We start from the raw sequence: 23512 nt of genomic DNA on the forward strand, positions 1-23512 counted from the left end.
GGATCTTTCTTCTATGGCCCTGAAAATTGCTGATCGTTGCTTGGGTGCAATTTACATGGCAGGCTCCTTGTAAGAAGAACATGAATGAGCCTCATTTCCTCATTCTAGATTTGTCTTTGATGGTCCTACATTTGGCACAGTGACTGGCCCATAATAGGCAATGAAGGATTGATTGATTAATTCAGGCTCCTCCCCTGGTATACACCTCTTTTATCCAATCTCCCAGGATCCAAACTAGCTTGATGAGCACTTCATAGCTACTGTGGTCTCTCAGACCTCTTAGAACCTGAATTCTCTCCTCCAGGACTTTAAACTAAACCTTTGGAAGACAATTCCAGACCTTTAACCATGAAAGAGAGCCCTAGATGTGGCCTGGGTTCCAACAATGTGTCCTCTGAATATCTAAGAATACCATAGGAGGGGTGATATACAACAACAACAATCTGTGTAATACTTTATGATTTGCAAAGCATTTTAAATATGTTGACTCACTTTATTCTCACCATCTATGAGGGAGATGCTATCTTTGTCTCCATTTTACAAATGAGGAAATTGAGGTACATTGGCTGTTGTCCTTTGTTCTCAAAGAGGACCAAATGACACCACTATGCTAGAGTCAAGCTTCGGTGTGTCTGGCAGTGACTGATTTGACCAATATGAGCTCAGAATGTTCTACCACAGGTTGGGCACAAATAGTCCGTGCAAACCTTTGGGGTGGATTCTCTAAATCTGAGCATCTTGCATTTCTTTCAAGCAATTTCAACTCTGCTTTGCTCAGAGAGCACATAGATTGTGATTAGTACTGATTGCTCAGGGTCAGACAGCTAGACAGTTTCTAGGGCAGGATTAAAACTCAGGTCTTCCTCACTCCACTATAAGATAACTGGATCAAAGGGTTGATGCTAATTCAGCTTGGAGATGAACTAGCTCTGTGCCCTTGAGTGAATCATTTCCCATCTCTGGGTCTCAGTTTCTCCATATTTCAAATAAGGGAGGCTGGACTCAGCTAGCACTGAAGTCTTTTCTTGCTCTCAAATGTTTGGATCCCGTGGATATTAGAGCAGCCTGCCCAGAAAACTGGGCCCTGGGGCCTGGGCCCAGGATGATGAGGTCTGTTGCAGGTGAGGCAGATGCATTCAGGCTCCCTCAGGGGGGCTGGAACATCTGGCAGTTGCCATCATTGCTCCCTTCCTTTTTGCTTTCAGTGAACACAATTGTTTCCTCCTGTGGCTCACTGTGAGTGTTCTGAGTAGAAAGCTGTCCTCGGGGGTAGGAAACTCAGTGTTATGGAGGAATGTTCTACCTTTAGGCATGACAGTTCTTCTATTTCTTGCCCTGGGTCCAAACCACATGTGTGGTAAGCTGTAAACAAAATGCAGGCTGGCCCATACTGCAGTGTTATAGCAAAGGAAGGAGAAGGTGGTTCCTGTGGTTTTATGATGGATGTTGGCTTTTCTGCCCTCACTGGAGAGTTAAGGCCAAGTCCTCTGATGTGTGGGTCCCAGGGCCAGGGGCCGATCTGGAAAGCCATCAAGCTCAGGAGCCAGAGAGGGGGCTGCCTCCTACCCCTCGTGCCCCATGTATTAATGAGCTCCCTGGTGCTGAATACTGCGTAGCCCACCTGCTTCTGAGTTAGGTTCGTGCATAGTGAGCTACCCCTCTGCAGTGAGAGAAAGACAACACTGGGTGGTTAGCTTTTAATTTCTTTAGAAAACGATGTAGTACAGTGAAGAGAGCTATGGATTGGTAGTCAGAGCACTTTGGTTTAAATCTCAGCTCTGCTCATTCCTGTCTGCATGTATCTGGGACAAGTCCCCTCCCTTTTCTAGGCCTCAGTTTTCTCCTTCATAAAATGAGAGGGCTGGACAAGACCTCTGGGGTCCTTTCCAGCCCTGTATCTATTAACTAAATTATGAACAACTCCATTTTATTTCCATTTCATTTTTCCTCCAAAAAAAAAGTGTGGATCTGGGCATGTGTGTATACCCTCCTATGTGCAGAAGATTGCTAGGACAGAAGATAGTCAAGACCCTGCTCCCAAATGCTCTTCTGACGTCCCCATTGTTGCTAAAACAAGTCACCTCTGGTAGGGTGGGAGGGAGATAGAATTTGGAGTTGAGAAGCCTGGGCTCCAATCTTGGTTCCATTTGCTACGAGTGTGACCTAGGATAAGTTACCTGACCTCTCCAGCCTCAGTTTCTACAGTTGTAAAGTGAGGAGGTGATTGGCCTTAAAGGTCTTTTGGAGCTCTAAAACCCATTATCCTGTGGCCCAGAACACTAAAGGCTGGTCCTTACATGGCAAATAGACAGCAACAGAGAGCCTACACGACTGGCATCTTGGTTGTAAAAAGTAGAAACTTAGGGAAACACTAATGTAATTTGCCAACTCCTGATATCCAGAATCCCACTTCTTGTCCTCAATTATGTTAGGATATGTCATACCCATGCAAGGGACCAGGACTCATTCACTCACTCTCTCTCTCTCTCTCTGTGTCTCTCTCTCTCTGTCTCTGTCTCTGTCTCTCTCTCTGTCTCTCTCTCTCTCTCTCTCTCATACACACACACACACACACACACACACACACACAATTTTACATTTTGATATAATGTACAATTCACTTCAATACTTAGATCAATTCATGGAAAATATTTGTGACATAAGAGAAATCTGTGTATCTTTTCAAAGTGGACCCTTTGTCCCAGTGTAAATATGGGCAGATAATTCAGGAAGACAATAAATAACCTTCCTGCTCCAGGCAGAGCCAGGGGGGAGTAGGGAAGGGGTCACCTAATAAGATATTAGCAGCTGCACCAAATGTTGCTCTGTAATTAAATCAGGCAAAGGGAATTGGAGTTGATTACTTCTGCAGACTCTTCCCAATACAAATGCTTGAGCTGGGGCTATAGATTTTGTTTTGTAATTGAGTTGAGACTCAACTGTGGAACTAAGGAATTAGGGCATCTGCCTGATTTTGGTTTATGGAGTAAATAGGATGGGAAGCTCCTCACTTCCACCAAATCCTTACATCTTCCAAATCTGGGTGTTAATTAATCTAATTAAGCTCAGGAAGCATTCTAATTAAGTGCCTTTGTTTCATTTTCCTGAAATGACGGTCCACAATTTTAGTATTAATACTTTCAGAGACTCTTGGATCAAAAATTGAGAGCATGAAGAGAGGATTTACTCAGGCCCACAGAAGACAGGAGGCTAGCCCCAAATCATCCATGCTATTTGGCAACTTGGATTTTTCTCACCTTTTCCATCCTCACATGAGAGTCAGGCAGGCTAAGAATGATACCAAAGAGCTTCCAGAGTTTCAATCCTGTGACTGCTGAAGGGACCCATTTCTTTACCTGCCCCAAAAGAAGGATGGACTTTGCAGAATCATAAGACCCAGATACTGGCCAAGAGTCACACACTTCCATCAAAGTCTTAGACGTTTGTAAAAAAAATCATCTTAGTTCAGAATTCATCTCCAGGACAAGGTATTCTTAACCTCCCAGGACTGCAAAGTCAAGCTTCCAAGGTTGGACCATCCCTTACCAAGGCCAAACAGATGCCCTCCTGGTCCAGAATTAGTGCCCCAGCCCTTGTTCTCAGCCCTCGATATATCCAGGTGTCTCACAGGACCCAAATCCTTTAGAAAAACAAGGTTTCTGAACACGAGTAAGCATTCCTTAGCCACAGCCTGCATTCAAGGCCTGTCAGGCAGATGGGCAGTGAGCCTTTTCTCTTTACTCACTTATCCGCTCCTCATTGTTGTGACACCAGCTTCCCACTAAAGCCTCCTCCCTTCTCCCAGATCACCCCCACACAAGAATGGAGGAGAAGAAGAGGAAGGAGAAGATAGAGAAGGGGAGGGGAGAGGAAGGGATAGGGAGAGGGGGGGAGGGGGAGGAAGGCTCTCTGTGCCTGAGGACAGCTGATACTATGCTGCCACTGAGTATGTTGTTTTCCCAAATTAGTTGGGGATAAATGGAAATTAGCAGGGCCAGTGAGCAGTAATGTAGAGATTATCAAGAGTTCTCCAAACTTGCTGATTGGTCAAGAAGAGAAGAATAAATAAGGGATTGTACGGGCAGAAAATGAATTTCTCTTCATATCACCCTTTCTCCACCCTGAAATCAAGGACCATTTTGCTTTCGCCTTTGTCTCCCTAGCTTCTCTGATGGTGTCTGGCACATGGAAGGCATTTAGCTGTTGACTTGAACCACACTAATCACAATCGTTTATTCTGAGGCAGCTTGGTGGCACAGTAGATTGAGTCATAGAGTTAAAAAGAATTGACTTCAAATCCCATCACAGACATTTACTAGCTATATGATCCTGGGCAAGTCTCCATATGAATAAGATGGAGAGATGTGGGCTGATCAATAGCAGAGACATATGGCTTCAGAAGTGGTAGAATGGGCAGACTCAAAGACTATTTCATTTGAGAATGCAGCAGGTCATAGGAAACATGACTTTCATAGACCATGATTCCCAAAAGTCTCACCCCTACCCCAAACCCAGCAGCAAACAGACTAGATTTGACCCAGTCTGAATCAGGATTGGGTCGAGATGTTGTCTGGTGGGAATAGGAAGTAAGGGTTCGGTGCACCTCACTCCCAGCCTTCCTGTCCCCTTCCAGTGCACTCCCTTCCTCATTGAGCTGGGGGTGTCCATTACATCCAGTGCTCTCTGCCAGCAGCTGGCCCTTAGCAGAGAACTAGGTGAATCAAGGATCACCCATTGCATTGGTGGTCATTCGGCTTCTCCCTCGGTATGTAGTGTCCTTTGCCCATCTTCTAGGATGCTGAGACAGCTGCTTCCAGAGGTGCAGCAGAGGGTCACAGGGCCTGAGCATATCATTCTCCCTCCCAGAATTCCTCTATACTTGCTACTTTGACACAATCAATACTTCTTGTGTCCTAGAACGTGGGGTTTGCAAAAAGTGTTGGGGCCTTAGAATCAGCTGTTGCTCTTTTGTACCGGGATTTGTCTCTGTGTGCAAGTTTTGGGATGTCAACCTTCACCGAAGCCTGAGGATCTCATCACCCTCCTTCCCCAATAGAGAAGCAAGGACCCAAGTACCACACAATGAAAATAAAACCACCAGCTGAGGTCTCTTTAGATCAATACTGAGGGGGGAGACTAGCTCTAGGGAGAAGGGAACCAGCCCTAAAGAGGATTGGGTTTCTATGAAGGTTGGGGCAGGCAGGGCAGAATTAGGGGAGGGGCCGCTTAGAGCTCAGACCAGTTGCTCAGAATAACCAAGCCAAAGTAGAGTAAGGCTGCTGTGGTTGTGAAATGCATGGCTGCTCTCCAGAAGTGGAAGCAACTTCAGAACAAAGATTAACCCGCCATTACATGGGAAATGCTGATGCTTTAAGCACAGAGAGAAAGGCTATAACTAGATTATTTTCTCCATAATGTGGCCTATAAATCAACAGAGAATTTCCTTTTCCTGTAAGTTGGTGTGTCATTAAATGTGTTTGGAATGTAATTATCTGGGGTGTTCTATTTAACTCGACGATTTTACCATCAGGCTCAAGTGCCAGGGTTTGAGGGAGGGCTTCACATAATTAGGTTTCGAGTTTTTATTCCATCTGCTCTAAAGACAGAAGTCATTAGAGCCTCCCAGACAGTCTAGGACAAGAAAATCTCTTTCCCCATCACAGGGGATTACAGAGGACCTTATTTCCACAGGGTTTACAGGAATCTCCATTTTTGTTTAGATCAAAGAAATGTGGCCTAACATTTTGATATGTTTGATAAAAGCTGTTGTTGCCCCCTTCAGAATTGAAGAGGACCAAAATGGTGTCGCTATGTCAGGGTCAGTGTACAGTGTGTCCAACTAGGGAGGATCAGACCCTTGGTGAGGCACAAACTGTCCCCCTAAAGCAGTGGGAATGGAGATGGCTCTAAATTTGGCCTTCTCACTCCACTTTCGAGCTGCACAATTCTGCTTCCCTCACAAAGCCCCCGCTTTGCTTTTAGATTTGTTTTGTTTTGTTTCTTTACCACCCCCTGTTAACACTTTGCTTCATTTCTGCCTTTGGGGGCAGAAGGGAAGAATAAAAGTAAGCCTAGTAGTCGGATCACTGGGTCCATAGACATGGACAGTTTAGTTCATTTTCTTGCAAAATCCAAAACTGTTTTCTGGGAGAGTTGGACCATCACACAGCTCCACCAATAATGCACTCACATGTCTGTCTTACCATAGTCCCTCCAGTATTTACCGTTTCCATTTTTTATCCTCTTTGCCAATTTTCTAAGTGAGAGATGATACTTCAGAGTTATTTTAATTCACTTTTTTCTTTTATTAATGATTTGGAGCATTTTTTTCGTATAGTCATTGAGAGGTTACAATTTTTAAAAAAATGTTCAATTTTTCTGAATTTTGCCTATTGAGTCCAGGGGTTGGCAAACTTCAGGCTAGCTGAGGGCCAAATGCAGCTTCTGAGCTAAGTTTTTACATTTTTAAATAAAGTTTTATTGTATGTAGAAAGCATTCTCAGCTCTCAGGTCATACAGAAATGGATGATAGGAAAGATGCGGCCCTGGAGCAGTAGTTTACCTCCCTTGAGTCAACTCTTGCCTCACTCTCTCTCTCTCTCTCTCTCTCTCTCTCTCTCTCTCTCTCTCTCTCCTTCCCATTCCTGTCTCTCTCTCTCTCTGTGTCTCTCTCCGTCTCTCTCCTCTCCTTCTCCCTTTCCCTTTCTCTGTCTCTGTCTCTCTGTCTCTCTGTCTCTCTGTCTCTCTCTCTCTCTTTCTCTCTCTTCCTCCCTCCCTTCCTCTCCTCTCCCGCCCCCCTCTTTTTCTTTTCTATTTTAATCAGTATTGAATCATCCTGGTGATCACAGCTTTGTCATATAACCCAGTGTCCTGTAGTACATCTACCTCTATGCATACTCCCCCCATTATTTCCCATGAGATTCTGGGCCTTGTAGTCTGCCAAATGAATTTTGTTATTATTTGGCCTGTTCTATAAAAAGGATCCCCTTGGTAGTTTGATTGGGGTAGCTCTCTGTTTCTTTACAAAGAGACAGGACAAAAATAATATAAATCCAGTTAGAGCCAGAAATCGCATTCAAATTGAAACCCCTGCCATAAAATCAAGGAGGGGGGTGATTCATGTCTGTATCGGTGACATAACCCATCACCAAGAGACAGCGAGTACTCGCCTTGGCATCTCATATACACCTGGAGCCTCCCAACGTCCCTCCCACGAAAACCAGCCTTGTGCCCTTGTCTGAAAGAAGGCAGCTGCACATCTGGACTTCTCCCCATGACAGCTGCCTTGGCTTGGGGGTAGAGACTTAGCCCCTCAGACTGCCCCAAAGCTCACATGGCTTCTCCAAGCAGCTTTCATGGTTCCACCCAATTGTATCCACTTCCTTCCCTTTGGGTGCCCCTTAAACCAACCATTTGTATATCTTGCCTAATTTTTCCTTTGCTACGAGGGAGGGCTCATGCTGTGGGTGGGGCTGAGGGTTCTATTCAGAAGGGGCTGTGAAGTCAAAGCAAAAGATTTCAATACATTTTCTGTAAAAGGAAGCAGAGAACATACCCCACAGGTCTCTGGGTGGGCCATCTTACAGTCACAAAGTGAACTGCACTGGCCTTGCCTACAGCTGATTTAACAGCCCATTGATCCTGGAAGGTGTTTGCAGAAGCCTTAGAAAATACCCCAGCCACTTCTGTACTCTCCAGAAGTCACTGGTGTGGGGTAGGGAGGACCAGAAAGCATTGATTAAGCACCTGCTATGTACAAGGCCCAGTGCTAAGCACTTTACAGATATTATCTCATTTGACATTCATGATGGGATTTGGAATGAATGCTATTCGTTCAGAAAAAAAAAAGAAATGAGCTTTCCCACGATACACTCAACCCTCCCCCCAGCCCACTACAACTTCCCTTTTTTTTATTTGACTAGGCAAAGAAGGTTTCTGGGGGAGGGGCGTGTGGAGGGGATGTGCTTGCCAGCTACCTCCAGTCCTGTTAAGCATCCCCACACTCAGGAGCTTAGCAAGGAGCCCTAGCTAACCCACGGTGATCCTGGGCCTCACTTGTTGGGTCATCAATCCCTGATCAAAGGCAACTCCTGTTAATGGAGCAGAGCCAGCAAGCTAAGAGTGAAGGGAAGAAGGGGGAGCCAGCAGCAAGGTTGGAGAGATGGAGTGCTATGTGCCAGCAGCAGTGAGGCAAGGGTTGCTGCATTACATGGACTGGACAGGCAGGAAGGGGGCCAGGTTGTAAAGAGAGTCAACAGCCACACGTAGGATTTTATATTTGATTCTTAAAACAATAGAAAGCCACTGGAGTTTGGTGATTGGAAGCGGGGTGGGGGTGGAGGGGGATATGGTCAGAGCTGATTTTTGGGAAAGGACCTTGGCAGATGAGTGGAGGAGGGTGGACTGGAGTGGGGAGAGACCTGAAGCAGGCAGGAACCTCCCCTTGCCCCCAGCAGCTGCTGCATAGTCCAGGTGTGAGATGGGGGCCTGCACTGGGGGAGGGCAGTATCAGAGGAAGGAAGGGGCATACTCAAGAGATGTTGTGAAGGTAGAAATAACAATGTTTGACCACAATGTGTTGTCAGTTTGGGGGTGAGTGAGAGCAGCTTGTTGCCCCAGCCATATGTGCACAAGATTCCCCAAAGGACAGTCAGAATCCATGCATCTGATCACCTTCCTACCAGAGGAGACTTCTCACCAGCAGGACATACGGGCACATGGAATGGACAATTTCCAGAGGCCCTTGCTCTCCATAGCTACAGTGGCTCACAGCAGCAAAGCTCTCGTCTGCTTCTATCCTTCTTCCTTCACATGAGGTATCTCTCCATTTGAAAAATACTGAAATCTGGCCTGGAAAACTTTACCTTCTCTGGGTCTTGGTTCCCTCATCTGTAAGATGAAGGGCTAGACCCAGTGACCTCTGAGGTCCTTTTTCAGCTCTGAATCTAAGCTTCTGTTATCGGAAAATTCACTCATGAAGTACCTGTCTCTAAGGCCTCCTGATCAGTTGGGATCAGGCTCCAGGGAGCCTCATCCATCCCAATTTATCAGCTGTATCGATCTTCTTATTGTGCATGACATCGAGCCCTCGATTTATTTATGAAAAATGTTCTCGCTATGAAAATACAAATCTCTTGATCCCAATTTGTCAGCCCCACTTAGCCTTTTACTTTCTACTGTTGCATTTTACAGCTGAATGCCATAGGAATGGTAAAATGAGGTCATCTCTATTCTGTATGGTCAGGCTTGAGTAGTGTCCGGGCATCAGTGCAGAGCTCCACAGTGGCTGGGCTGTGAAATTTGACAGGCTGTGGGCAGAATGTTGACATAGCTCATTTGTTGAAGAGCTCGTGCTTATCATGGTGCAGACCAGTGACAAATTGCCTCAATAAATATTATTAAGCCATGAAGTGGTGAGAATAATGAGCTGGAGGTCCTCCATGCACTCCCATTGGCCACTTTTCTACAGGTCTCTGACGCAGTCATTTGTGATGGCGTTTTCATTGTCTTAATTGTCTGCTGCACAGAAGCAGCTCCCTCATTGCATGCAGCGTGCTTGCTCTTAACCTGTAGGTATGAAAGCACCCCCCAAATGATGAGAAATAACCTATGCCCCTGAATGGGTACAGATAGAGCAGCACCCGAAGAATTGTGAGCTGGCTCACTGGGGCTTCGGAACGCAGTGGGGTTATGTGGGTGAACAACCAGGATGGTCCCAGGGAAGGATCAAAGTTATCCCAACATTCTATTTAGTTTTGCAGTTTCATCTTTGGCAGTGCTGAACTACCCAGTGAAAGACATTTTCCTAGGAATCTCTGGGATGGTCAATACTTTTTGTCTTTTTTTTTCCTAGCAGGTATCAGAGTAAATGCTTTACTGCAACTGAAAATTTTAGCTAGTGGTCTAGCAGCATGGGGAATTGGTACACACACCATTCACAAGTGGCAGCCTTCCTCACCCCAGGCTGCCACTATGATCAGGTCTACTAGAATTTTAAATAGTATTTTATTTTTTCCAATTACATGTAAAGATAATTTTCAACATTAATTTTTATAAGATTTTGAGTTCCAAATTTTTTCTCCCTACCCCCCTCCCCAAGACAGCAAGCAGTCTCATATAGGTTATACATATGCAGTCATGTAAACATATTTCCACATTAGTCATGCTGTGAAAGAAGAAACAGAACAAAATGAAAAAGTCACCAAAAAAGTGATAGTCTGCTTCGATCTGCGTTCAGACTTAATAGTTCTTTCTCGGGATGTGGAGAGCATTTTCCATCATGAGTCTTTGGAAATTGTCTTAGATCCTTGCATTGCTCAGAAGAGCTAAGTCTATCAAAGTTGGTCATCTCACAATGTGGCTGTTACTGTGTACAATTTTCTCCTGGTTCTGCTCATTTCACTCTGCATCAGTTCATGTGAGTCTTCCCAGTTTTTTTTTTTTCTGAAGTCCATCTGCTCATCATTTCTTACAGCACAATAGTATTCTATTACATTCACAACTTGTTTGGCCATTCCCCAATTGATGGACATCCCCTCATTTTCCAATTCTTGGCCATCACAAAAAGAGCTGCCATAAATATAGCCTATTAGATTTTAAACTCCATGAGAGAAGGGACTGCCCATTCTACTGATCTTTGTCTCTCTCTCTCTCTCCACCTCTAGCCTGGAACATATCTCCTTTCTTCATTAATTTATTTTTTAAAGTTTTATTGATATTTTCTGTTTCTTACATTACTATAGTTATCCCAAGTGTCCCTTCTCCTCATCCCATATGACAAATAGTATTTTTGAGAGGAAGTCACCACAAGTGATTGATACATTGAAAAGTCCAACAACATGGGCAGAGTCTCATACCTGTGGATCTCCTACCTCCACAAAGGGGTGGGTTAAGGGTATCTTCTCCTCTCTTTTCATTCCAAGCCCAGCTTGATTTTTGTGATTTTGCTACATTTACTTTTTACATATCAGTGGTCACTGTTCTTTCCATTTACATAATTGTAGTTACTCTGTATGTTGTTTTCTTGGTGCTGGTTCCTTCACTCTGCATTAGTTCGTATAGATCTGTCCATGCCTCTCCAAATGCATCCCACATCAATTCTTACACACAGTACTCTTCTGTTACATTCATGTGCCACAATTCGTTTAGCCATTCTCCAGTTGGCGGCCTTCTACTTTGTTTCCAATTTTCAGCTATGACAAAAATTGCTGCTATAAATATTTTGGAGTATGTAGGAATTTTTTTCTTATTGATGACTTTCTTGGGGTGTGAGCCTGATCATGGAGTCTCTGGTTCAAAGGGTATGGACATATTAGACACTTTATTTATGTATTTCAAATGGTTGTACCATTTCACAGCTCCATCAACAACATACCAATGTACCTATCATTCTACAACCTCTCCAGCATTGACTTAGTTACCATATTAACATTTTTTTTATTTTTGCCAATTTTCAGTTTGTGAAATGAAGCCATTTCTCTTATTCTCAGGGATTTGGGGCATTTTTTCATGTGGCTGTGAGTACTTTACTCTTCTTTGGGGGGAACTATGTGTTCATATCCTTTGACTATTTTTCTATTGAGGAATGGCTATTCATTTTGTACGTATAGCTATAGCTATAGATTGTTTATATATCTTAGATGCCAAAACCTTATCAAGAAATTGATACAAAGACTTTTTTCCCATTCAACCACTTCCATTCTTATTGTAGGCTCATTACTGTTGTCTGTGCAGAAGTTTTTCGGTTTCAAGTAATCAAAGTTAACTATTCTATCTTTCACAATTGGCTCCATCTCTTGTTTGGTTAAGGAAATATCTCCCACCCATAACTGCTAGAGCATTCATCCATTTATCCCCCCAAATCATTCTTAAATAGCACCTGTGCTGAGAAGTGAAGGAAAAACAAAGGTTAAATAAGACAACCCCTGCCCTCAGAGAGCTCACAGTCTAATTAGGGGATAGTTACCTCCTATTGCATGACTAATATTTCATTAGATAAGGACAGGATAAAGAGCTTCATTAACCATAGCATGGGAAGGGATGGTATGAAGGACAAGGGAATCTTTCATGTAGGAGGTAGCATGGAAGTTCAGGTTTAATATTTGAAAATATCTCTGGTTTCACTGGGGGAAAGAAATAAGCATTTATATAGTATCTACTATGCGCCAGACACTGTGGTACGTACTTTTTACAAATATTAATCTCATTTGAGCCTTATAACAACCTGGGATGTAGCTACTGCTATTATCCCTATTTTACAGTTGGGGAAACTGGGACAAAGAGAAGTTAAATGACTTGCCCAGGATCACACAGCTCGTAGTTGTCTGAGGCCAGATTTGGGGTCAGGGCTTCCTGACCCCAGACCCTAGTGCTCTATCCATTGTACCGCCAGCTACCTCATATACTGATATGAGTACTCAGCATGGTGTAGTGGTAACAAGAACAGGATTTGAAGCCAGTGGTGTTCAGATTTTGATTCTGCCATTTAGTAGGTTCATGACTTCAGGTTATTGATTTAAGCTCTCTAACCTCCATTTCCTTTTTTATTAAATGATGGGGTTAAACTAGATGAACTCTAAGGTCTCTTATAGTTATGATTCCTGTGACTTTATGGTTCATCCACTCGTACAGGTTGGAGCCCTTCTAGTTCTTAGTAGATGGTCTGAAAGATTACCAACAGTGGCTCAGCAATCACATCTGTCAGCTCTTTTATTACCCAAGAAATGGGAGGCTGATCCTGGAGATGGCTCAGTGGAGAACATCATAGCACTAAGTATTTTGAAGTCCCTTGGAAGAGGGATTGGACTTATTCTCCCTGGCTATGAGGAATAAATTAATGATGGATGAACATTTATTAAGTGCTTAGTGCATGCCCGGCACCTTGCTAGGCACTGGCTAACTAAGGCAAAAGGACTTTGTCTTTCCCCTCAAGAAGCTTCTGTTCCAACAGGGGGCAACTATATACAATTGAGGAGTGACCAGATAAAGGCATTAGGGTTTGGGGACTTACAGGGATGGTGAGCTGATCCACAGGGCAATCGGTTGGCACACCCTTTCCAGAGCATTATTTGTTCAAGGTTTTTGTTCCTGAAGTAAGAGGTGGAAAACAGTGTCTGAAAAGAGATATACTTGTGCTATCAGGCCACATGGCAAGATGCTCCAGGTGGATGCTGGTTGGGCTGTGAAATATGGTGTAGACTGGGTCCAACTAGATATAGTGGGCTGCGGGGGAGGTGCACTCATTTACTCACCAATCATAATAGCTCAGCTCCAGGGTGGAAGTTCCAAAACTGAGCAGATTAATTCTCTCAGAGCCAAGGGACATGTTTTCTGGAAATCAGGCCCAGATGGTGTAGTTCTAGGTGGGGAGAACTGGGGCAACAGTAAGGCTGATGCCAAGATGTCTTAGATGAGTGCCTAGGTGGAATGTGAATCGTGGTCTGCTCTCAGTTCTGCTAGATTTAGTGAAAGACCAACTAGGAACAATGGGTAAAGGATGCAGAGGCAAATCTGGGCTTGGTGTAAGAAAATAACTTACTAATAATTAGAACTTTCTAAGAGTAGAATGAGCTGCCTCTGAAAGCACTAAGCTCCCACTCATGAGAACTCCAACTCTTTAGCCAAATCCTCATTTAGGGTTAGATGAGATAATAATTTTAAAAGTGCTTATCACAGTGCTTGGCACTAAATAAATATTAGGCACTATATAAATGCTTGTTATGTTTCTTTCTGTTCATTCTAGTCCAAACATTATTTTCCTTGGCAGAAAATAAGAGTTATAAAAGAGTAAAAAGAAGAAAGGATACTGACCAGCATCCTATGGCTTGGGTGGTGAGTTGACTTAAAGGGTATCTGGGGAAGAGGCTGGAACCTGCCCATAGCCACTCTGCTCTAGGAAAAGCTACCCTCCCACGCTGCCTTTGGACAAAGTACACATTCAGCTGAGTTGTTGTCCCTTTTGAAATAAATGACTTTGTTGTCCCTCCTGAAATAGATACCTTCAAAGAAGATGGCTCAGCCTCCAGGTCCTTGACCACAATTTTCCTACCTTGGTGCTAGATTGTAGGGCTTTACCTCAGTGGCCCCAGAGTTCTTGCTCAAAAGTCTGACTGGGCTATTGGGAAGGACTAAGATATTGCTATTTGTCTGCAGGAAGGATTGGGGATTGAAAAGACTGTGGGAATGTTCCAGCTATCTATAGGCTCAGTCTCTTTGGAAAGGAATGTTGGAGGTGATTTAGGAAATGTTTCCATAATCAGGGAGGGACATAATCCATGGGGAAAACTCAGATTAAAGGATTATTATAGCATTTGGTTTCCTCTCATGTAAGGATGGGTGGCTTCACAGTGTTCTTCAAAATTAGGAAGCCAAGGATATGACAAAAATATTTAACTAGACAACCACTTTTCCAAATAATTGCATTTTGGGAAAGCTGTAGTCATGTCCTTACTTTTATAGCTTTATCAGCACTTCAGTTTCTTCTCTGCACCCTCACCCCATTCTCCTTTTGTTCTCTATTGGTCTGGATATTGATCCCACTTGGTTCCATGAGTGAAATTGATTTGTTTTGCTCCCCTGGAGACCTTTGCTACTCATCAAAATGACTTTTTGTCTCATAGCAAGATGCCATCTGATGGATTTAGTCAATGGAAGATGGCTTCTGTGGTTGAGGGGGATCTGTGCCCTAGTGTTCAGAACATTCTGGATCTGCCAAAGATGCCATTTATAATTGCAATCCAAACCCGCTTGAGGAGCCCTTGGGTGGCAGGCCATGCTGGTTGTTGTTGCTCGGTTTCTGAAAACTGCACACTCAGTAGTTGTGCCACTAAAACCAAAGCTTTCTTACATTAAACAAACGACAACCATTTGAAATTATCAGCAAGTACCGATTGAGCATGTAGTGCAGTGGAGGGAGCACTGCTGTCAAAGTCAGAAACCTGGATTCAAATCTTACCTCTTTCACTTACTATCTATGTCACTTTAGGAAAGATGCTTTAATAATATCCTTGAGCTTCACTTTCCTCATCTATAAAATGAAGGTTTTGAACTAGATCTCTCATATAGTTCTATGAGATTATATGCTATGAGACTATGATTCTCTTGTGTGTCAAAATTTGGCTTTGCAGACAATGACAAAACCTATCCACATGGTCAGTTTCCAAGGACATCGCAATTTAGAGTGAGAGAGACAAGATAAATAACTATACCATTAACACAGGGCAGTGTATGAGAAGTGACAGATAAGTACCTTGGAAAATAAGGACTAGGGGATTTGGGGAGACAGAAAGATCCCTGGGATAGTTTAGAAAGACTTCGTGGGGGGGGGGGGTGAGACTTGAACTGAACTTGGCAGAATGGGTGTGAGATGAACATAGCTTAGCAGGGAGGGGAGGGGAGAACATTCCAAAAGATTGGAAATGAAGGGTGCTAAGACAAGAATGTGTATACTATGTTCAAGGTCAAGGAAGAGAACAGTTTGGCTGGGGCAGAAAGACAAGGCTGAGAAGTTAAGAGCTAAGACCAAACTGAAGAACACCTTGAGTCTAGACTAAGGAGTTTGGGTATTATTCTATCAGTCATGGGGAGCTGTCCAAACAAAGTGATACATTAAGATTAAACTGATAGGAAAGGGGAAAGAGAATTAAAGACAGGAGAGAATGGAAATAGGGAGTCTAGTCAAGAGGCCATTACAATAGTCCAGATATAAAATTCTGGGTACCTGGAGAGGTGTATTGGCAGTAGAAATAGAAAGCAAAGAATCAAAGCATGTGAGAGATATTACAAAGAAAATGCTCTGATGACTTGGTTGACTATTCAAATTTGGAGAATGGGAAAGGGGAGGTAAAGGTTGATGCGATAGTGGGGTTTGGAAACTGGGTGATTGGAAGGATGATGTTTCCCTTAATAGAAAAAGGAAAGTCACAAGAGGAGCTAACTCATGGATGAGATGAGTTTGAAGCAAGTTGAACTGAAATGTCTGGAGATATGGAGCTGAAGGTCCAGGGAAAGGTTAGAGATAGAGACAGAGATTTTTAGTTATAAGATGAGACATGATCACTGTCTTTAGAGTAAACCAGATATCTAAGGGAAGGGGAATGGAAGGGAATAATCATTTATTAAGCACCTACTGTGTGTCAGGCATTGTACCATAGCACTTTACAAATATTATCTCATTTGATCCTCGCAACCCTGTGAGATACGTGCTATCATCCTCTTTCTCTAGATGAGGGGACTGAGGCAGACTGAGGTTAAGTGGCTTTCCCATGGTCACACAGCTAGTAAATGTTTCAGGCTGGATTTGAATCAGGTCTTCCTGATCCCAGTACCAATGATCTACCCTGAGCTACCCAAATGCCTCATATTCATGAACATTCAGGAGAATCATAGAAGAGCTATCACAGGACAGGGAAAGGGCAAATGTTATCCTGATTTTCAAGAAAGAAAAGAAAATGGCATTTTTATACTAGAGGCTAGTAAATTTGACTGATCCCTGGCAAAATCCTACAATGAATTTTATAGGATGGTTAGTGGCCATCTGAAAAAGGAAGCCAGGATCCCAAGAAGTCAAATCAACTGCATTAAAATCTAGTCATGCCAGAAGAACCAAAGCCTTCTTTCGCAGGATCACTACTGTCCTGGTAGATCAAATGAGTGCCATGGATGTAATTCACCTGGGTTTTAACAAAGCATTTGACAAATTTTCTCTTGCTATTCATGTGAACAAAATGTAAAAAGTTGGTTAGACAACAACATGGATAGGTAGCTTCAGAACCGGTCATGTGGCTGAACCTAAGAATAGACATTAAACTGACCAGACTGTTTTCTGGTCCCCAATCTGACACTCCACCTTCCCCTTTGTACTTTTGCACAGGCTGTTACCCATGCCTCTGGGCTTTTGGAATCCCTAACCCTTCCAGGCCCATAACAGCACCACCTCCTTCCAGTCGCCTTTCCTGATCTCCCCTTTCCTCTACACTTCTTAGTGCTCTCCCTTCAACTACTTGATCTTTATTTTTAGAGCTTTCACTTATCTTTGGGTGTCTTGTCTCCCCCAAGTAGAATGTAATCTTGAAGTCAGGTGCTGTCTCCCTTGGGGATTCGTATCTCTAGCACCAAGCACACTGCCAGGCTCAAAATACATTTTGGCTGATTGACTGAGCATGGAATGAAGTCTTAGCTACTTCAAACCTGGGTGACCCTGGGCACATCCCTTATACCTCACCTTTAAAGCTGTGGCTGTTTGCTACCTAAAATAAGAATAATAATACTTGTAGCACTGAACTCAGAAGGATGTTATGAGAAAGTGTTTTGGAAATCTCAAAAGCTTAATATGAAGATGAGCCTTATTGAATTGCCATTATGATCATCATTACTATTTACGTCACTAACCAAACATAGCATTTCTTCTCTGCCCCCAAGTGGAACAAATCAAAAGTGTTACCTTAACAACTCACTGACTGACAACCACATCCAGGGCTCTTGTTTCTTTCTTGTCATCCCCATCATGCTACAGTTTGCTCACCCCACCTGTTACCTGGGTGAAGGTCCTTGTCTCCATGACCTTCAGATATTCATTGGAATTGTATGCACTTATCCTGGTTAATTCCATGCCTGGATCATGGAGTTGTCATAAGGATACATTGAGATCATCTATCTGAAAACCCTTTGGGACCATCTTGAACATCCCCTTCATTTACAGTAGTGAAAATAGAAGTCCATAGTGGTAAATTGCCTCACCCAAATTCACATTCTGTCACTAACTTGCTGTGTAAACTAGGATAAGTCATGCACCTCAGATTCCTCAACTGTAGTAGGAGGGGTTATCCAAGATGGCCTTTAAGGGCCCTTCTAGCTCTGACACTCTAGGATTCTGAGCAATGGAACTAGGAGGCACTCTACTCTGCTATTCATCCACTGTCCTCAATAACAGGATGAATATGGGCTAGAAACTGGAGGCAGCATGAGAAGCTGTCCTTCTGGCTCTTACGAAAAGAAATTCTCTCACACCTCCTCCAGATGGTGTATATCTGGCCATAGATGTCTCTTTTAAGTCTACAAGTATATGTAGGACATGCTTGGGATTGTCTTTTGAATTACATAATTGATACTGTAAAGTCTCGAGAACGCTTTAGTACTCCAATGGCTTTGTGCTCTTATTGATGTGGGTCTTACCTTCAGTGATGCAGGTCACAGTACATCCACGCCTGCCCATCCTGGAGACCACCCTCACCCTTGACCATGTCTTCCCATAAGTTCACCATAGGAGGTCTATCCAAAGTGGGCTCATGAAATAGTCCTCAGGAATTCTGGCCCAAAAATACCTAATTGTCCTGGGTGTTCCTGTATGCATGAAAGTCAAGGGAGGAATTATCTGCTTGACCTCAAAGAAAGGAACTATTAGATCTTGAGAACTGAGGGGAGTGACTAGTCTTCAGTCCTAAAGAGAGCCTAGTCTTTGTCCATGCCCCCAAACAAGGACAGATGATGGCAGTGTGGAAGGTAGGGCTGCCACTCTAGCCAGAAATTCAGGTAAAAATGATCTTGATACTGAAACAAGCCAGACAATGTCCAGAATAAGCTGATCAGAGTGTCCAGAAAAGAGGAAACCACACCATGTGAAGATAGTTCGAATGGGCTCTCCCTGAGGATCTTTGGAACCCACACTCTAGGTCCTCAGATGAAGCTAGGTGGCCTTTTGTCAGGCATGTTGGATGAGGTGGCCTCAGGCGCCTCTCCCAGCTCAGAGATACCACGATAGGAGAGTTTTACAGAATGATGGTCTCCAAATCAGTCAATGGGGAGGCGTGGCAGCCAAGAAACTTAGCTAGTTAAGAGTTAACTTAGTTAAGATGCCATTAAGAGAGACATCCAGTCCAGTGTCAATGGAGCAGTCCCCAGGCTGTGCTCTGCCAAGGTCTGGAGTCCTGTCTTCAGGCCCAAGGGTGGCATTTTTGGAAGGAAGCTGTTGTTGCTGTTTGTCCTTCCTGTCCTTGAAGAGGATCAATGACATCAGGAGGCTGATGTCTTTACTTGCAAGTGAATTGGATGTAAGTGAGGCAGCACTGTGCAAAATCACTATCCTCACTCACTCCTCCAGAGTCATTGGAGTCAGTGACAAGACATAGATCAGGGTGACTGGCAATTGCCCTGATGCAATGGGAAGCCTTGGCCTTTCTAAGCTAAGGTCTTTCCCAGGTCTGTTTGTCTGAGGCAACACCCATTCAGTAGTTAAAGCTAGCTAAGAATTAAGGCAAAATATGGCCTGATTTGCCTTCATAAAAGAATCAGTCTGGGAGCGGAAGACCCTCAGAGTTTCTGGCCAGAACAAAAACAATTGTTGTTTACACTCACTCTGAGCTATCAAAACCTAAAGTGGTGAAGGCTGCCTGGAGGATGGTGCTGAGGATCATGAAAGACGAGTTCATCCAAATTAATACAATCCAACAAGCATGTTTGAACCCCTACTGTGTAAAAGGCACAGTGCTAAGACCTAGAGATCCACATAGAAGACAGAAAAGAGTCCTTTCCCTCAATGGGGTTGACGTTCAAGTGGTGTGTGCCATAATTAAGTATACAGAATATCTGCACAAAAATGCAGGGTAATTTTGGAAGGAGTGGCACAGCGGCTGGGGTGGGGTGGTCAAGAAAGGTTTCCTGTGGTCCTTGAGATGAGTTTTAAAAGGAGTAAGCCAGAGAGTGGGAAGGAGTCACTAAAAACCTAGCCCGAAATACTCCTTTCCACACTCTTCCTGGCCTCCCCCTCAACATTTTATCTTAATCATCTGTACTTCCTTGTACTAGACAAAGTTTAGTGTCAGTTTCCTTTTCAGAAGCAAAAGGTTTCCTCACTAGCTCAGCATTATTAAGTATTTTCAAATAATCTAAAGAATTTTATCCAGTTACAAAAGTGTTTCTACCTGCTTTTGCTTAATCTGTTTGCCCTGCACAGATGACAGATGGCAACACATTTCACATCTAAAAATAGTTATCTGGATGGGGAAAACACTATGGCTGTCTCTGTATTTTTCCTCCATGCCAAGTCAAAGCTGTATCTACATTATTCAAAGACTGATTGATGACTACAATATCAATGGAGATACGCATGTCCTCCTATTGCCAAACTCAGTAATGAGGCCGCTAAGTATGTGTGGGGCACATCCCAGAGCATCGCTTTGTGGCTAGCCACACATGACATTCTTTCATAATTATTGAAATACTCATCTGTCAAATGAGCTGGGTGGCCTGGGTGTCTCCACAACCTCTTTCAATTCTCATATCCCAGGATTCTTTGGGTCCAGAGGTTCATTACCAAGGTGAAACCAAATTCCATGCATATGGCTCCTTATGACACAAAAGATAACATTTAAATTTAACTTTTCTATAACTTTTCAAGGAACTGTCAAGCTTTATTTTCTTGCATTTTCTTGGTGTTGTTATCTTAAACACAAATTTAATGCATTTATCAATTAAAAGGGAAAGACGATTTTGCTAAAACCGACAAGTCTCAGACCAAAGAAAGTGTCCACTGGTTCCGTATTACGGCTAGCCATTGATCTCAGCTATAGACAAGCCAGCCTTCTGCTGTAAGAGAAGTGAGGCTGACTGCCCCCTGGAAGCACCATTTTCTCTATTCCCTGGGCAAAGTTCATTTTAAGAACTTTTCCAGTGTCTGGTTTCTGAGTCAGCAACAGATTGCCCAGAGGGATGAAGCAGTGTTCTCCCACACCCATTCTTCCTGCCAGTGGGCAGCCCAGCCTGGCTCAGAAATGCCCCTTTGCAGATACATTTCCCTCTTATTTCAAAATTATTACTAAATGTACCGGTTTGTTTCTTTAAAAAAAAAAAGAAGTTGGTTATATATTTCATGGAGTTTGAGTTTGAACATGATTTTAGTAGGTCACAAAAATTATATGTTGTAATTATCGTACATCCCTGGGGTGAGGAAAACATGAGGAAAATATAGACAGATAATAACACTTAGAGTTATTTAAAGGTGACTCATGGAGATGGTCAAGGGAACTTTTTGGCACATGCTGTTTTTATAGTCTACTAATCTGTCTTTTTTATTTTTACATTGCCATATGGCAGCCCCCCAAAAAACCTGGTAGGACTTTAAGCTACATTATGAGATACATAATATCTTGGAACTAAGGAAACACTAGTCCCACAGTCCCCTGCACTGCTCAGACCATATTTGGAACATTACAGTCAGTTCAGGGTCCCATATTCTAGGAATGAGATCAATAAGCCAGAAATATCAAACAGAGGGTGATACAGATACTGAATGGTCTGGGGATGGTGGCAGAATAGAATCAAGTGAAGGAAGTGGGGAGATTTCACCAGGAGAAGATATGTCAGCATGAAGGAGGGCAGAGTTGATGGAGAATGATAGGTGCAGTGCACTATTGAAGAGCTGATGTGGGGAAGGGGGAATATAGGACTCTACATACCCCTAAATGGCAGAGCCAGAAACACCAGGGGAGTTACAAAGGGGCAAGTCTAAGCTCGATAACATGAAAACCTTCCAAACATTGAGAACTGTCCCCAACTGGAACAGAGAGGAAGTGGGTTCTCGTTTATTAGCAAAGGGCTAGATGACTATGTTCTGGAGACATTGTAGCTGAAACCCTCCACCATGTATAAAAGGGCCCACAAAACAGTTCCTCAGGTCCCTTCCAGCCCTGAATGTTGATTCTAGGGTTCTCTGATTTTTACTCTCACAGACCTCAGTTATTTGGAAAGGTTTGGTCAGATCATTTTACTATTTGGCCCAAGTTGAGTGGTGGATGGGTAATTCAGTTATTCCTGAAAATCTTTCCAGCAACTTTTATAAGGTGCCTTCCTGAATAATATGTGTGTGTTCATAAGAAATTATTTCTGACAATGAATTTTTAAGCTAAAATATGATTAGTTTCTATTTTAATACTCGGTTGATAAGTGGTTGGGGCCTATGTTATTGACAATATGTGTGTTTATTGATTTTATATACATATATATATATATATAGTCAAAAATTGAGAGTGTATTTAATGAGCTGTCAAGGTCAAAGTGGAATAACTCTCCTGTACAAAGTAGTTACCTAGGTAGGTTGAAAATTGTCCTAAATTAGTGAGAAAACACATCAGTCAGACCATAAACATTTGTGAAGAACCTGCTGTGAGCCAGGCACTGTTTTAAGTGATTGGAATACAAAGAAAGAAAAAGCCAGTGCCTGCCCTCAAGGAGCTCATAGTCCAATGGAGGAGACAACAATAACAATGGCAAAGTACAGTTATTCCCCAACTTTTGTGGGGATAACATTCCTAGAAAATAGCATAAAAGTAAAATCGAAAACAAAAAAACCCAAAAAACACATGAAACCTGTGGGAAGTTGGGGGTTAACTTCCCAGGACCACCAGAAACTGTGGTCTTTGCTAGAGATTGCTTAAAATACACTTTCCTGTTTACATTTTTTATAACAAAACACTAATACATTAACATTAACAAAACATTAAGTCACCCACAAACAGCCACTTTTCCATTTTTTCAATTCCCTCATTGCACACTTAAGAGGTTACTTCAGCACTTTCTGGAGCGGATTCACAGACACTTTTACAAATACTCTCCTTTTTGCAGACATAATGAATCATTGATTCATTAACACCAAACTCACGGCTGACAGCGGCTGCTGACATTTCCGCACTAAGTTTATCTAACATCTTTATTTTCTCCCTAAACCACATCATCGACTTCACAGGCTCAAGCTTAGAACCCGAGGGACTTACACTGTGCTTTGGGGGCATCAATGCAACTCAGAACTTGAGTTTTATAGGCAAACAGGCAATAATGCAAGGGGAGCTCTTTACTCTCCAGTGATAGGGTAAACAAGATCAGAGAAGCTCCTCTGAGGATACAGGCTGCTCCACAGATGTGGGCATAGCGCCTGTCGTTTGTTCTCTACTGCGCATAGCTGCAAATGTGACCAAAATTTAAAACACACCAATGTTGAAGATTGACTCTATGTCCAACCAAGCTATAGATGAGGTAAATAGGGGATCAACAAAAGAGGGAAGGCCTTTGAATGGAGAGGGCTTGGGAAAAGCTTCCAGTAGAATGTGAAATTTTGGCTGAAACTAGAAGGAAGCCAGGGAAGCCAGGAATCAGATATGAGGAGGGAGCACAGTCTGTGTGTAAGGGATAGCCAGTGAAAATGCCCTGGAGCCAGGAGATGAGTGTCTTCTATGAAGAAAAGCAAAGAGGCCAGTGTCACTGGATTGAAGGGGTGGAGAGGGAGGTGGTGGGTGTATCACTTTCCAGTCACAATGAGGAAATTGGAAGGAATCCTGCTGGCCACCACCACCAGCTATTCCTGTTAAGTGCACTCAGCCTGAATGAGGAAGATAACTAAGATAAAAGTTGACTTCCTTCCTACTCACCTGAATATGCCTAGAAGCTAATACCAGTTGCTAAAAAGATACTTGATGTAAATCTTACTGTTAGAGCAGAGCAGGCAGGGACTGCAGAAGGCATTTTC

The 23512-nt window shown here is 43.1% G+C and overlaps 1 protein-coding gene across 1 annotated transcript in view; it reads left to right on the forward strand.

Moving 5' to 3' along the window:
• THSD7A (thrombospondin type 1 domain containing 7A) overlaps positions 1-23512 on the forward strand; it is a 331233-nt gene that overhangs the window by 202864 nt on the left and 104857 nt on the right. The gene's annotated exons all lie outside the window — the stretch shown is intronic.

This window comes from Vombatus ursinus, unplaced genomic scaffold (assembly GCF_900497805.2).
Source record: "Vombatus ursinus unplaced genomic scaffold, bare-nosed wombat genome assembly UNPS02014799.1, whole genome shotgun sequence".
In the NCBI taxonomy this organism is placed as follows: domain Eukaryota; kingdom Metazoa; phylum Chordata; class Mammalia; order Diprotodontia; family Vombatidae; genus Vombatus; species Vombatus ursinus.